This window comes from Nycticebus coucang, chromosome 13 (assembly GCF_027406575.1).
Source record: "Nycticebus coucang isolate mNycCou1 chromosome 13, mNycCou1.pri, whole genome shotgun sequence".
Lineage (NCBI taxonomy): Eukaryota > Metazoa > Chordata > Mammalia > Primates > Lorisidae > Nycticebus > Nycticebus coucang.
The window spans coordinates 22,294,128-22,311,019 of NC_069792.1; the positions used below are offsets into that span (position 1 = coordinate 22,294,128).

The 16,892-nt window shown below is 35.8% G+C and overlaps 1 long non-coding RNA gene across 1 annotated transcript in view; it reads left to right on the forward strand.

Annotated features, from left to right (window-relative positions):
- The first annotated feature begins 6,987 nt into the window (after positions 1 to 6,987).
- LOC128564016 (uncharacterized) overlaps positions 6,988 to 16,892 on the forward strand; it is a 28,402-nt gene continuing 18,497 nt past the window's right edge. The window contains exon 1 of the long non-coding RNA XR_008373944.1: positions 6,988 to 7,144. This is a non-coding gene — a long non-coding RNA (uncharacterized LOC128564016). The remainder of the gene's footprint in view (positions 7,145 to 16,892) is intronic.

Below are 16,892 nucleotides of genomic sequence, written 5' to 3' on the forward strand. Positions count from 1 at the left end.
TTCTTTGATACTTTGGGAAAAAATAATAAGAAGAAGTTAATTGATGACTCCCTACTGAACCTCAGAGTCAAGCATCCTGTAATAGACATACTCTTATTTGACAATGTGAACGTTACTTTCTTTGCATTACTGTTATTATTATTGGTTAATACTTTGTTGTAGCAATCGTCTGATTTCTTTTCTGAATGTCTTTGTCTTCCTTCATTCTTTGCGAGGTTTTTGTTTCTGGTCCCTATCTTAAACATTGTTATTGTTAAATTTTAAGCCTTTTTAATTTTGCGAAGGCAAAAAGTGGAAGCCTAATGAACACATGTATATGTGAAAAGAAAAAAAAGAAAAAAGAAATATTTACCCCTATGCTTTCTTCTAGAAAAGTTTTATAATTTTAGCTTTTATATCTAGGTCTGTGTCAATTCGGGGTATATTTATGTGTATGGTGTGAGGTAGGAACCCAGCTTCATGCTTTTGCATGTGAATGTCCACTTTTTGCAGGACCATTTGTTGAATAGACTGTCCTTCTCTATTGGATTGTTTTGGTTCTCTCACAAATATATGGACTGTCAATGTTATTCCATTGATCTGTGTGTCTATTCTTGTGCCCTGCATCCTTGATTACTGTACCTTTGTAGAAAATTTTGAAATTGGGAATCTTTTCCAAGGTTGTTTTAGCTATTCTGTGTCCCTTGAATTTCTATGTGAATTTTATGATTAGTTGTCAATTTTTCAAAAATTAGTTGTCAATTTCTCAAAAACCCCATCTGGGATTTTGATAGGAATTGTATTGAATCTGTAGGTAAGCTTGGGAGGATATTGTCATTTTAATAATAATAAGTTTTCTGATCCATGAACATGGAATGTCTTTCCTCTCATTTAGTTATTCTCTAATATCTTTCAAAACTGCTTTGTATATTTTAGAGTATAACTTTTGCACTTCATTTGTTACATTTATTCCTAAATATTTTATTTTTATGAATGCTATGGTATGGAATGCTATGGAATTATTTTCTTAATTTCCTTTTTGCATTGTTCATCACTAGTATATGGAAATACAATTGATTTTTTTGCATACTAATCTTGTACAGTGTAACCTTTCTGAACTAATGTGTTAGTTCCAATAGGTTTTTAATGAATTCCTTAGGATTGTCTCTGAAAGTAATATCTTTAAATAGAAATAGTTTTACTTCTTCCTCGAATTGGGATGACTTTTAGACTTTTATATCCTTTTCCTGCCTGATTTCTGCAGCTAGAACTCTAGTACAATGTTGAATAGAAAGAGCATAAGTGTTTTTCCTTCTTTACTTCCTGATCTTAGGGGGAAAAGATTTTTTCACCAGTAAGTTTCATGTTAGCTGTGGGTTTTTGTAGATATCTTTTGTCAGATTGAGAAAGTTTCATTCAATTCCTAGTTTGCTTAAGGTTTTCATCATGAAGGAGTCTTGAATTTTGCGACTTTTTTTCTGCATCTATTGATACAATCATGTTGTTTTAATCCTTTATGCTATTGAAATAGTATATTACATTAATTGCCCTTTGGATGTTAAACTAATCTTGCATTCCTGGAATAAATCTCTCAAATGGTCATGATACACAGTCCTTTTTATATTTTGCTAAATTTACTTTATTAGTATTTTATGAAGGGTATTTATATTTACAAGAGGTACTGGCTTTCTTTTCTTGTGATATCTCGGTCTTGTTTTGGTATTAAGGTTATATTGGAGTTGTAGAATGAGTTGGAGAGTGTTCCCTCTACTTGTGTTTTTTGAAAAAGTTTGTGAAGGATTGTGTTAATTGCTCTTTGAATTTTTAACAGAATTCTCCACTGCATTCATGGACTTTTCTCTGTGAGAAATTTTTTGATTATGAATTCAGAAATTTTATTTCTTCCTGAGTCAGTTTTAGTAGTTTGTGTCTTTGTCTAATTTGTCCATTTTATCTACGTTACCTTATTTATTGTAATACTATTATTACATGGTATCCCCCATATCCTTTTTATTTCTGCAAACTTAGTAGTAATGTTCCCTCTCTAATTTCTGATTTTAGTAATTTAGTAAAAGAGCCCTATGTCTTTTCATTTTGGTTAGTCTAGCTAAAGGTTTGTTAAATTTGTTTATTTTTTCAAAGAACCAACTTTTATTATATTTGAAAATTTTTCTTTGTTTTTAATTTTTGTGTTCTCTATTTAAATTTTTTTTCCATTGTAATCATTATTTTCTTCCTCAGCTTACATTTGGTGTATTTTACTCTTATTTTTCTAGTTTTTTAAGGTGAAAGGCTGGTTACAAATGTGAAGTCTATTTCTTTTATAGTTCTTCCCTTTTAAAATAATTTATCTCACACTTATTATCCACACATCATGTTATTTCAAACATTGACATATAAGTCCCTAATGAGATAAAGCAAGAACAAAAGCATTTATTTATCTTTTAAAAACAGATACACCATCATTTACACTCTTCAAATGTTATTGCTCTTTAACTTTCTTTAACTTTCATAATTTGATAATGCATTTATAAAATAATCTGCAGACTAGTTTTAACAGATTAAAACTTTTACTCAGACATGATGATCATAAATTGTTTATGAGCTATGATTTTTAAAAAAAATTATTATAAAATACTCACAAAATCTATAATCTTAACCTTTTTTAAGTGTACAATTTAATGGCATTAAATACATGCATAATGTTGTACAACCATCACCACCATCTACCTCCATAATTCTTTTCATCTTATAAAACTGATATTCTATAATCAATAAACGATAATTACCTCTTCCTCCCTTCCCCAACCCTTAGCAAACACCATGATATGTCTCTATGATTTGTCTCAGAGAATCATACAGTATTTGTTTCTTTGTGACTGGTTTTTTCACTTAGCATAATGTCTTCATGTTCATGCACATTGCAGCATGTATCAGAATATCCTTTATTTTTTAAGACTGAACAACATTCCATTGCTTGGATATTTCACATTTTCCTTGTCCATTCATCTGTTGAGGGACACTTGGATTGCGTCCACATTTTAGCTATTGTGAATAGTACTGTTTTGAACATGGATGTACAATTAGCCCTTTAAGACCCCTTTTTCACTTCTTTGGGTAAACACTTAGGAATAGAATTGCTACAATCATATGATAATAATATTTTTAATTTTTTGAAGAACTGCTATACCATTTTCCACAGTACTGCATCATTTCACATTCTCACCAATAGTGTATAAGAGTTCTAATTCCTGGGTGGCACCTGTGGCTCAGTGAGTAGGGCACCAGCCCCATATACTGAGGGTGGTGGGTTCAAACCCAGCCCCAGCTGAACGGCAACCAAAAAATAGCTGGGCATTGTGGTGGGCACCTGTAGTCCCAGCTGCTCGGGAGGCTGAGGCAGGAGAATTGCAGAAGCCCAAGAGCTAGAGGTTGCTGTGAGTCCTGTGACATCGTGGCACTCTACTGAAGGTGGTAAAGTGAGACTCTGTCTCTACAAAAAAAAAAAAAAAAAAAAGAGTTCTATTTCCTCCACAACCTTGCCAATGTTATTTTCTTTCTTTCTTTCTTCTTCTTCTTCTTCTTCTTTTTTTTTTTAAATATACTGGCCATCTTAATTGGTAAGAGATGGTATCTCATCATAGTCTTTATTTGAACTTATGAATGATTGGTGATATTGAATATATTTTCATGTCCTTACTGGCTGTTTGAATATCCTCTTCTATTCAAGTTCTATGCCCATTTTTGATTTGGTTGGCTGTTTTATTCTTATATAGGAGTTCTATATATATCCTGAATATCAATCCTTTATTAGATGGATGATTCAAAAATATTTTCTCTCTGTGTACGGGTTTTATTTTTACCCTGTCAATAGTGTCTTGTAATGCATATAATTTTTAAACTTTCATGAAGTCAAATTAGTCTATTTTTTTTCTCTTCTTGCCGTTGCCTTTGTTGTCATAACCTAGAAATCACTCCCAGATCTAATGTTGCAAAGCTTTTGTCCTATGATTTCTTCTAAGAGTTTTATATTTTTAGGTCTTACATTTAAGCCTTGGATCCATTTTGAGTTAATGTTTGTATATGGTGTTTATTAAGTGTAGTAATGCAACATCATTATTTTGCAGGTAGCTATCCAATTGATATCCTTGTTTAAAATATGGTCCTTCCTCCATAGAATTGTCTTGACACCCTTGTCAAAATTATTTGATCATACATGTGCAGGTTTATTTCTCGGCTCTCTATTGTATTTCATTGGCGTATGTGTTTTTTTTTATACCAGTGCCATGCTGTTTTGATTACTGTAGGCTTTGTAATAAGTTCTGAAGTCAGAGAGTAGGCTCCATCCACCTTTGTTCTTTTTCAATGTTATTTTGGCTATTCAAGGTCCCTTGAGATTCCATATGAATTTTAGAATAGGCTTTTCTATTTTTGCAAGAAAAATCATTGGGATTTTGATAGTAATTAATTGCATTGAGTCTTTAGATTGCTTTGGGAAATATTGCCATCATAACAATACAGTAGAACATCTATAGTCCCTTGACCACCCAAGGGTCTATAACAAACCAGTCAACATATGTAAGTGGTAACATAAGGAACTAGGCCTATTCTTCTGATATATACATGCAATACATATCTAGTCTATGAAACTTAGGTCAACTTAAGGAAGCAGGAAGGTGGTCAACTACAGAGATTCTACTGTATTAAATTTTCTAATCTATCAATAGGAGCTATATTTCAATTTTTTATGTCTTCCTTAATTTCTTCCAACAATATTTTATAATTTTCATTGTATGAGTCTATCTCCCCCTTGGTTAAGTTAATTTCCAGTTATTTTATTATTCTGGATAATACTGTAAATGGATATGGTCATTTTTAGCTCTTTTAGTGACTGTATGCAAGGTACATGATTTTCTATCCTTTTCTTTCAAACTATTTGTGTCTTTGAATTTGAAGTATTCTTTGTAAGATAGAATATGTTAGATTATGTTTTTTAATCCACTTTGCCAATCTGTCTTAAATAGAGAGTTTAATCTGTTTACATATAATGTAATTACCAGTGAATTAGAATTTATGCCTGTCATTTTACGATTCATTTTCTGTATATCATGTCTTTTATTTTTCTATTATGTTCATATTTTGTATTAAATTATTATTTCAAGTGTACCATTCTAATTCTCTTGTCATTTTCTTTTATTAAGTATTTTTCAGTATTTTTTATTATTGGTTACCCTAGGAATAACAGTTAATATCTTAATTATATAACTGTATTTCAGATTAATTCCAACTTAGTTTCAATATTATACAAAAATTTTGGTGCCATAGAACTCTTCCTTTCCTCTTCTTTGTTCTGTTATTATCACACAAGTTACATCTTTATACATTGTAACTCATCAGCACAGACTTAAATTTATTGCTTTATATAGCTGTCTTTTATATCCAATATGAGGAAATAGAGTTAGTAAAAAATCAAAACCAAAAACACTTACCATCTTTTATATTTATGTATGTTGATTTTCTTTACTAGTTCTCTTTTACTTTTAATCTGGACTTAGGTTGAGAGTTACTGTAAAGTGTTTTTTTCTTTTTTAGACTGAAATATTCCCTTTACGTTATCTTGTAGGGCAGGTTTACTGTTTACAAATTCTCCTAACTTTTTTAAGTTTTAATATGAAAATGTTTTAATTTTCTTTAATGTTTGAAGGATATGTTTGCTGGGTATATAATACTTCCTTTCAACAATTTGAATGTTATCCCACTGTCTCATGACTTCCATGCTTTGATTAAAAATCAGTTGTTAATCTTATTGAGGATTTCTTTTAGGGAGGAATTATTTCTCCCTTGTTACCTTGAAGACTCCTTCTTTGTCTTCTTCTTTGATTTCCATGTGTCTCAGTGTAGACATCTGAGTTTATCCTACCATAATTTGTTGAGCTTCTGGAATGTATGGATTTATGTTCTTCATAAAATTTGGGCAAGTTTCAACTATTATTTCCTTATACATTCTACCCCTTTCTCTGTCTCCTTTTCTTTTGGGATTCCCATAATGCCTATGATATTCTTGATTGTATCCTACAAGTTTCTGAGTCTCTTCATAATCCTTCATTCATTTTTATTTAAGTTCTTAAGATTGAATACTTTCAATTCCTCTATCTTCATGTTTGCTGATTCTTCTGCATGTTGAAATCTGCTACTGAAAATTCTTTAGTGTAATTTTCAGCTAAGTCATTGTATTTTTGAACTTTCGAATTTCTGTTAGGTTCTTTATTATAATTTATGATTTATATCTCTTTATTAACATTCCTATTCATACTTTCCCTTCATTCTTTCTCTAAATGTTGTCTGAACATATTTAAACCAGGTAATTTAAACTATTTTTCTAGCAATTTCAATGTTTGGCCTTCCCTAGGGATAGTTTCCTATTAGTTGACCCATACTCCCTAACCCATATATGGGCCATGCTTTCTGGTGTTTTGCATGTTTTTTGTAGAATTATTGTATTATATTAAAATAATGTACTGTGTCAACTCTGAAAATCAGATTCTCTTTCTTCTCTAAGATTTGCTGTTGCTTGTTTTTGTTTGCTAAACTAATTCTGTAAGGTCTATATTCTATTACAGTTGTGGACACCTGAGTTTCTACTTAGTTATCTTGGTAGTCAGCTGATAATTGGAGAGAGATTTCCTTAAGTGCCTGGAACAAGTAAGTCTCCCAGTGTTCAATAAGGGTGTGTCTGTGTATTTTAAGGCACAGCTTTAATATTTAGCCAGTTTACAATTCTGCCTTAGCCTTCACTTTGTCCTTGCATACAACCTTGACATAAGCCAGAGTTGAGAGTTTAGGGCCTTCAGCTCTTTCCTAAGCATGTGCACAGCCTGGTGCTGTGTGAAGCCCTACACATGCTTGTGGCTTTCTTAATTCCTAGGAGGATATTACAGCTTTTCAGAGACCCCATGGAAATATCATTTCCCAGGTTTGACCTTTAAAATTTTAGGAATTCTAGGAAGATGGCCTACTGGGAGCAACCCTTGGAAGAGGCTCCTGAGCAGAGGAAGAAAACTGGATGGAATCGGATTCTATGAAACTAAAGACAGTGAGCTGAGCCGAGAAAGAAGTTCCGCAAGCTGTAACTCCAAGGAAGAACATTCAAGAAAACAAATTACAGGTACAAAGCCTATCGACTAGAGGATGGGAGACCCCTGCCCCAAGCAGGGGGCCTGCTGAAGGCTGTCTGTGAATGAGCAGGGAACAAAAGACCTCTCATTTTACCTTGCTCCAGAGAGCTGCTAAACTCCAGGTCTCTTTCTCCAAGGAGGTCCCACTTAAGAACCTAGACACCACCCCTCTAGGCATAAAATTGAACAACATATTTTCCCCCACAACTCCAAATGCCCAGTCCATCCATTCCCCTCACATGGTGGTCTGAAGTTCTGCCCCCAGCAGAGCACAGAGTGTTTGATCTTGTCCTGAGAGATCTGGGCATAGTGTGGATCGCCAACCATCAGCACAGAATCTGTGACTAACGGGGAAGGAAGAGGGTGTGGGAAGAAAGGGACACTCAGTAGGAGGAGGAGCAGTCTCCTGGTTATGACTATGCCTGGCCAGTGGTAGTGTTGACCCTTGGTTCAGGCTGTATTTGGCGGGACAGGGTGCAGAACCCCTGACTCTGATAGCACCCATAGCGGGAGAGCGGTTGCCCCATGTGGACTGAGTTTGGCAGACAGGGCTGGTCCCTAACCCTTGCTGGGCCTGCGAGCAGAGGCTTGATGGGCATGGATTGCAACCTGACAGCAAGGGCTTGGGCCCCTGATTCCAACAGAACCCTTGAGCAGTGGCTTACTGGGTATGAACCAAGACCTGAGGGCTAGGGTGTGGTCCACTATCTCCAGTGGGGCTGGTGAGCAGAGGCTTACCAGGTGAGGACAGACCTGCGGGAGGAGTGTAGTGCCTTGACTCTAACAGAGCCAGCAAACAGGCTTGCCAGGCAATGGACTAAGACTGGCAGGTGGGGGCGTGGTCCCCTGACTCCAACTGGTCTGGCAAGCAGAGGCTAGCTGTGTGTAGACTGAGACTGGTGGGTGGCCTGTGAGCAGAGAAGTAGACAACAGTGTGGACTGAGTCTGGTGGGTGGGAGTGTGGATCCCCGGCTCCAATTGTGCTGTTGTTGGAAAACCTTGAATCCTTCTCTGTTGGACAGGATTTGCACTGCCTGAGACAATTTGGTTGGAACCTGTGTCTGTGGCTGTCCACTCAGGGACATTCTGAGATTGACATTTGAAGTTCTGTAGCAGAAGAGAAGTGAAGGGTTGGGGCTGGGCACAGCAGCTGTTTGTATCTCTTCACAGTTGAGATTTAAACCTAATACTGTGGTTTCTTAGGATAGGGTAGAGGTTGGCTGATATCAAAACAAAGCTAGCTTGCACTATCTCACCAAGTAGGTCCTCAGAGTCTCTGGCTAAAACTCTGAAAGGGGTCTTTGTAAGGTTGTAGGAGATAAGCCACAATGACAAAGTCTAGCGCTTTGGTAAGGGGCTGTCTCTACCTCTTGGGAACCCCAATTCAATCTCAGTGTACCAGTTCTAATAACCAAACGTTGGTCTGGACCCAACAGAAGAACTCTGGCAACATGAATAACCAGAGTAGATCAACCCCCTCAAGAAATGACAAAGGAGATACAACTGAAGATGCCATTCATGGACAAATGGCAGCAATGTCAGAAATTGAATTCAGAATATGGATTGCAAATAAGATAGAATGAAAGAAAAGATAGAAATTGAATTCCAAAGAGTAGTTCTAAAGTTGCTCAAGAAATTAATTCAAAGCCCAAGTCACCAAAGATATGTACATAATGAGAAAAGAGATAGCAGAGCTCAAGGAAATGAAAAAGTCAGTCGAGGAGCTCCAAAATACAGTAGAATCCCTCAGTAACAGAGTTGACCGGGCAGAAGAAAGGATCTATGAAATTGAAGACAAAGCTTTTGAACATTCCCAAACAGTCAAAGAGGCAGACAAATGAAGAACAAAAACTGATCATTCCCTGAGAGAGTTGTAGGATCACTCTAAAAGATCAACCAATCATCTTATAGGAATTCCCAAAGGAGAAGCAGATGGCCCTAAAGGTACAGATGCTCTACTCAAAGATATTTTGGAGGAGAATTTCCCAAGCATTGCAAGAGATACATTACTTAAGATAGCAGACATTTTCAGAGCCCCAGCAAGACTCAATCCAAATAAAGCATCTTCTAGACACATTGTGATTAACTTTGCCAAAGTTAAGATGAAGAAGAAAATTCTGTAAGCAGCCAGACATAAAAGCATCACCCACAAAGAGAGAAACATCAGAATGACTGCAGATCTCTCAGTCAAAATGTTTCAAACCAGAAGAAGATGGTCATTGACCTTCAGTCTCCTAAAACAAAACAACTTCCAGCCTAGGATCCTGTATCCAGCTAAGTGAGTTTCATTTGTGATGGAGAAACCAAATACTTTAATGACATAGACCTGGTGAAGAAATTCGCCATAACTAAACCAGCTATCCAGGATATTCTCAGCCCCGTCCTCACAACGACCAGAGCAATGCTCTACCTCCAAAGTAAATGCACCCAGAAATTCTTGAACAAAACCCAACTTCTACAAGTTGGTGAAAGGATTAAAAATGTCCACTGGACATCTGAAAATCATGACACCCAAAACACAACCAGGCTTATCAATTCTCTCAATTAATGTGAATGGTTTAAATTGTCCTCTTAAGAGGCACAGGCTGGCTGACCAGATACATAAACTCAGACTGGATATCTGCTGTATATAAAGAATCTCACCTTACCTTAAAGGATAAAAATAGACTCAGGATGAAGGGACGGACTTGTATAGTACAGGCAAATGGAAACCAGAAAAAAAAGCAGGGGTTGCAATTTTAGTAGCAGATACAATTGGCTTCACACCAACAAAGATAAAGAAAGATAAGGAAGGTCACTACATGTTTGTCGAGGGAGTCACTACATGTTTGTCAATGGAAACACCCAACATGAAGAGATTTTGAGAATTAACACTTATGCACCCTACCAGAATGCTCCTCAATTCATAAAGCAGACCCTAATGGATATGAACAACTTGATATCTTCCTACACTATAATAGTTGGAGATTTTAACACCCCTTTGACAGTTTTGGATAGATCCTCCAGGAAGAAACTAAACAAAGAAATATTAGACTTAAACCTGACCCTAGAACAAATGGACTTTATTGATGTCTACAGAACATTTCACCCTAATAAAACTGAATATACATTCTTCTCATCAGCCTATGGGTCATCCTCCAAAATAGATCATATCCTAGGATACAGATCTAACCTGAGCAAATTTAAAAGTATAGAAATTATTCCTTGTATGCTCACGGACCACCATGCAATAAAAGTTGAACTCAACAGCAATGGGAATCTTCATAGTCAAACAAAGTCATGGAAGCTAAATAATCTTAGGCTGAATGATAGCTGGGTCAAAGATGAGATTAAGGAGGAAATCACCAAATTTTCAAACAAAATGATAATGACACATTATTAAAACCTGTGGGATACTGCAAAGGCAGTCGTAAGAGAGAAATTTATAGCATTGGAAGCCTTCATCAAGAAAACAGAAAGGGAAGAAGCCGACAACTTAATGGATCATCTCAAGCAACTGGAAAAGGAAGAACAGTGCAACTCCAAAGAAAAGAAATAACCAAAATTAGGGCAGAATTAAATGAAATTGTAAACAAAAGAATCATTCAGAAGATCAATGAAACAAAAAGTTGATTTTTTGAAAAGATTAACAAAATTGATAAACCTTTGGCCAACCTAACCAGAAATAGAAAAGTAAAATCTCTGATATCCTCTATCAGAAGTGATAAAGGAGAAATAACAACAGACACTTCAGAAATTCAAAAAATCCTCAATAATTACTACAAAAATCTCTATTCCCAGAAATATGAAAATCCAAAGGAAATCAACCAATACCTGGAAGCACGCCACCTTCCTAGACTCAACCAGAAAGAATTAGAAATCTTGGGTAGACCTATATCAACCACTGAAATAGCATCAACAATACCAAATCTCCCAAAAAGGAAAAGTCCAGGACCAGATGGCTCGGCTTCACATCCAAATTCTATCAAACCTTTCATGAGGAGCTAGTACCTATATTTACAACATTTTCCAAAGCATAGAAAAAGAAGGAATACTTCCCAACACTTTCTACGAAGCAAATATCACCCTGATACCCAAACCAGGAAAGGATCCAACAAAGAAAGAAAATTATAGACCCATATCATTAATGAATATTGATGCAAAAATATTCAATAAGATCTTAGCAAACAGAATTTAACACATCCAAAAAAAATTATACACCATGATCAAGTTGGTTTTATTCTGGGTTACAGGGTTGGTTCAACATTTGCAAATCTATAAATAGAATACATCACATTGATAAAATAGAAAAACAAAGACCATATGATTCTCTGAATTGATGCAGAAAAAGCCTTTGATAATATCCAGCATCCTTTCGTGATCAGAATTCTTAAGAAAATAGGCATAGAAGGGACATTTCTTAAACTAGTAGAGGCCATCTGTAGCAAACCCACAGCCAATATCATATTGAACGGTATAAAATTGAAAACATTTTCACTCAGATTAGGAATGAGGCAAGGATGCCCACTGTCTCCATTGCTATTCAACATAGTAATGGAAGTCTTAGCCATCACAGGCAAGGGAAGGTGATCAAGGGTATCCAAATAAGGTCAGAAGAGATCAAACTCTCACTCTTCACTAATGATATGATCTTATACCTGGAAAATCCCAGGGACTCAACTTCAAAACTCTTAGAAGTGATCGAGGAATACAGCAGCATCTCTCAGGATACAAAATCAATACATACAAATCAGTAGCTTTTATATATGCCAACAATAGTCAAGCTGAAAATATAGTCAAAGATTCTATTCCTTTTACAGTAGTGCCAAAGAAGATGAAATATCTGGGAATTTACCTAACAAAGGATGTGAAAGATCTCTAGAAGGAGAACTATGAAACTCTGAGAAAAGAAATAGATGAAGATGTTAACAAATGGAAAAACATACCATGCTTATGGCTGGGAAGAATCAACATTGTTAAAATGTTCTTCCTACCCAAAGCAATCTACAAATTTAATGCAATCCCTATTAAAGCATCATTGTCATACTTTAGAGAACTTGAAAAAAATAGTACTTCATTTTATATGGAATCAGAAAAAACCTTGAATAGCAAATATATTACTCAGAAATAAGAACAAATCAGGAGGTATCACATTACCAGACTTCAGGCTATACTATAAATCTGTAGTGATCAAAACAGCATGATACTGGCACAAAAACAGAGTGGTAGATTTATGGAACAGAATAGAGAACCAAGAGATGAATCCAGCTACTAATTGTCATTTGATCTTTGACAAGCCTATCAAAAATATTCAGTGGGGGAAAGACTCCCTATTTAACAAATGGTGCTGGGTGAACTGGCTGGCAACCTGTAGAAGACTGAAACTGGACCCCCACTTTTCACCATTAACAACAATTGATTCTCACTAGATAAAAGATTTAAACTTAAGACATGAAACTATAAAAATACTAGAAGAAAGTTCAGGGAAGACACTTGAAGAAGTTGGCCTGGGAGAATATTTTATGAGGGGAACCTCTGGGCAATTGAAGCAACACCAAAAATGCATTACTGGGTTCTGATCAAACTAAAAAGCTTTTGTACAGCCAAGAGCACAGTAAGTAAAGCAAACAGACAACCTTCAGAATGGGAGAAGATTTTTGCAGGTTATGCTTCTGACAAAGGTCTGATAACTAGAATCTATAGAGAACTCAAACTAATCAATAAGAAAAGAATAAATAACTCCATTTCTATGTGAGCAAGAGACTTGAACAGAAATTTCTCTGATGAAGACAGGCACATGGCCTACAAACACATGAAAAAATGCTCATCATCCTAAATCATCAGAGAAATGCAAATCAAAACCACTTTGAGATATAATCTAACTCCAGTAAGATTAGCGCACATCACAAAATCCCAAAACTACAGATGTTGGCGTGGATGTGGAGAGAAGGGAATGCTTTTACACTGCTAGTGGGAATGCAAGCTAATACGACCTTTTTGGAAAGAAGTTTGGAGAACACTCAAGGAACTAAAAGTAAACTTACTGTTTGATCCTTCAATTCCTCTACTAGGTATATACCCAGATGATCAAAAATCATTTTACAACAAAGACATTTGCACCAGAATGTTTATTGCAGCCCAATTCATAATAGCCAAGTCATGGAAAAAGCCCAGGTGCCCATCAACCTATGAATGGATTAACAAATTGTGGTCTATGCAGCCATAAAAAAAGATGGAGACTTCACATCTTTTATGTTTACCTAGATTGAGCTGGAACATATTCTTCCTAGTAAAGTATCTCAAGAATGGGGAAAAAAAGTATCCAATGTACACAATACTACTATGAAATCAATATATAACCACCTACACACTCATATGAATGCCAAAACATAACCATAGTCCAGAAAGTAGAAGGGAACAGAAGAGAGAGGAGAGGGGAGGGGGGATAAGGGACCTCACCTAATGTGCATGATGCAATGGTACGTTTCAAAACTATGATGAAATGAGTGTAATTGTGATGGATGTGTTACTTAGTTCAATGTAAGCATTTCACATTGTATATCGAAGCAGTACCCTGAACCTCATAAATGCATAAGTGTACAACGTTATGATTTAATAAAAAAAACAAAAAAAATAAAGTTTCATTTATCCCATTGCTTTACCCAACCTTAGGCAGATGCGAAGTTAAACCATTGCTTGCAATTGTTTTTGACAGATATCTCCAGGGAAAAAACTTCTTGCTCTGAGGGAGCTCTGAGGTTAAATAGACACAGCTTTATGGTATATCTTCAGGAAATTAATACACTAGTCACATAATGATGACTGTCTTGAAATGAAGGATCTTCATCCCATTAGCTGCCTCCAGTAGCTACTGGGCTGCTGGTTTTCATTGTGATTATGAGCTGTCAGTTTTCTTTTCTTTTTTTTTTTAATTTAATTTAATTTAATTTTTTTATTAAATCATAGCTGTGTACATTAATGCGATCATGGGGCACCATACACGGGTTTTATAGACCGTTTGACACATTTTCATCACACTGGTTAACATAGCTTTCCTGGCATTTTCTTAGTTATTGTGTTAAGACATTTGCATTCTACATTTACTAAGTTTCACATATACCCTTGTAAGATGGTAATCCCACCAATCGCCCTCCCTCTGCCCACCTTCCCCCTCCCTCCCCTCCCTTTCTCCCTTCCGCCTATTCTTAGGTTACATCTGGGTTATAGCTTTCATGTGAAAGCCATAAATTAGTTTCATAGTAGGGCTGAGTACATTGGATACTTTTTCTTCCATTCTTGAGATACTTTACTAAGAAGAATATGTTCCAGCTCCATCCATGTAAACATGAAAGAGGTAAAGTCTCCATCTTTCTTTAAGGCTGCATAATATTCCATGGTGTACATATACCATAGTTTATTAATCCATTCATGGATTGATGGGCACTTGGGCTTTTTCCAGAGTTGTCAGTTTTCAAGGCTACTGTGGAGCTGGAAAGGAGGAAAGTTAACCACAGAGGTCACTGTTCTTACTGAGATTCAGCTGTTTTTCTTGAAAAATATTATTCATATTGCAGAGAGGTCTTTGGTTAATTTCTAGAATTTTGAAAATATTGATTCTGACAATTATTGTGAGTTTTCTCATTGCTTTTATGGAGACAGGAATTTTTGGAAGTTCTATGCCATTTTTGCTGTTGTCATCCTCTCGCACTAAATCTTGATATATCTTTTATGAAATGTGAGGTCTGAGTAGAAAGGCAATAAATTAAGTGCTGATTCTCTTATTCATGTGTAGGAAGGATGTTAAGAGGTTCCACGTATGTCAAGGAGTTTCATATTCCATCTTTTCTGAAGTTTCCAAGTTCCATTGGTGGAAACATCAGGGCAGAGGGAAGGAACAAGTGAGCAGCTAAACTACTGAAATTCAGCAAGATAATATTCACATTGTTTATCTACTACATCTTCCTAGGTAAACCACATTCCCATGCAGATATATTCTTTTTTTTTTTTTTATTGTTGGGGATTCATTGAGGGTACAATAAGCCAGTTACACTGATTGCAATTGTTAGGTAAAGTCCCTCTTGCAATCATGTCTTGCCCCCATAAAGTGTGACACACACACTATCTCTCCATCTTCCTCATTAGCTTCTTTGTGGCTAATCTTTCCATGGCAGAGGCTGAATCATTACCTTGAGAGAATCTGGCTTAGGGAAGGCCCTGTCTGAAAGGCTTTTTTTCCCATACGCAAAAAGGAACTCTGCTTAGAGGGAAGGGTGAGTTTAACTATTTGTATCCAAGATGATGACATGTTGTTATTCTGTAATCCTTCTGTAAAACTGTTTCTAGCTGAATAAAAATAAATAGAATATATTTCATTTCATTCCTTTATTCTTATTTCTTTTTTAATTGTTAAGTATTTATTTATTTACTTTTATTTTTTATTAAATCATAGCTGTGTACATTAATGTGATCATGGGGCACCATACCCTAGTTTCATAGACCGTTTAACACATTTTCATCACACAATTTCTTTAGTGGTTTCAACATACAAGCACAAGTCTCCCACTGTGACCAAGTAGGAATAGTCATTTTAGCACATATTTATCAGTTGATAAATTCTGTGATGGATCTAGTTAATTTAATTCTTTAAGCGATGACATTATAAGCACTCACTATGGACTGGGCATGTGATTAAATTTTTGCTGCTATTCTCCCAGAATTCCAGAACTCTCTCATTCCTTCTATATCCTGGTTGTGAACCAGGAACTAAGAAATTATTAATAGCTTTATTTTTATTGGCACTTCATTTGTCTATAAACACAGAACAAAGTGATCATTGTTCCTCTCTCTCTCTGACTTTTTCTTTTTTGATTTCTCTCTCACACACAGTGAAGGGGAAAAACTATCTATAGAACCAAGGAATGTTAGGTGAAATTCTTTTTCTTTTCTTTATTTCTATTTTTATTATTTTTGTAGCCCTCACCACTTCCTAGTATGAGATATAGGGCACACACAAAATAGGCATCAGTTATTTCTTCCTCCTCTTCACTATCTTTACTCCTTTTGAAGAAATATGTTCGTATACTAATTTAAAATACTGAGATTGTGAATGAAAGTTTTCTTTTGAAATATTTGACCTCTACCTAAAATACGTTAAGCTATCATTTTCAAAAATATTTAATCAATTTACTTCACAGAGTTTAGAATTTTTTGGTTTAGTATTGGAGGTATAGATTGCCAAGGTTTGCCTATTTACTGTGTCACCTTGTTTGCACATGAGCAGACGTGTATTCTCCATGTGATGTGAAGCTCCCAGTTAATGTGGGGGAGGGTGGGAACCCTGACAGCTGCCCAGAACGGCTGCTTGGGTGGACGGCTGGATGCAGGTGCACAGCCTCTCTCAATTTGGCAGGCTTTAAGGCATGCATTATCTCTAGTGATATCTGATATCCTGTCCAGTGAGGTCCTTAAAAACAACAGAAGCAGCACAGTTATACATATTCACCAAGGCATATAGCACCACAGTCTTCACTCAGATCTACTTGTATAAAGCATCACACATCAAGACCACCCTGAGCAAAAGCAAGAACCTGTCTCTACTAAAAAATAAAAAAAAACTAGCTGGGATGTGTTTGTGATCTTTATGATCGTAATGCTACAGCAGCTTAGAAATTAAATCGTGCACCTGACATTATAGTAATTTGCTAGTTGCATGGTTTTCTTTGTGCCTATACTCTGTATGTTACCTAGGGATTAAAGATT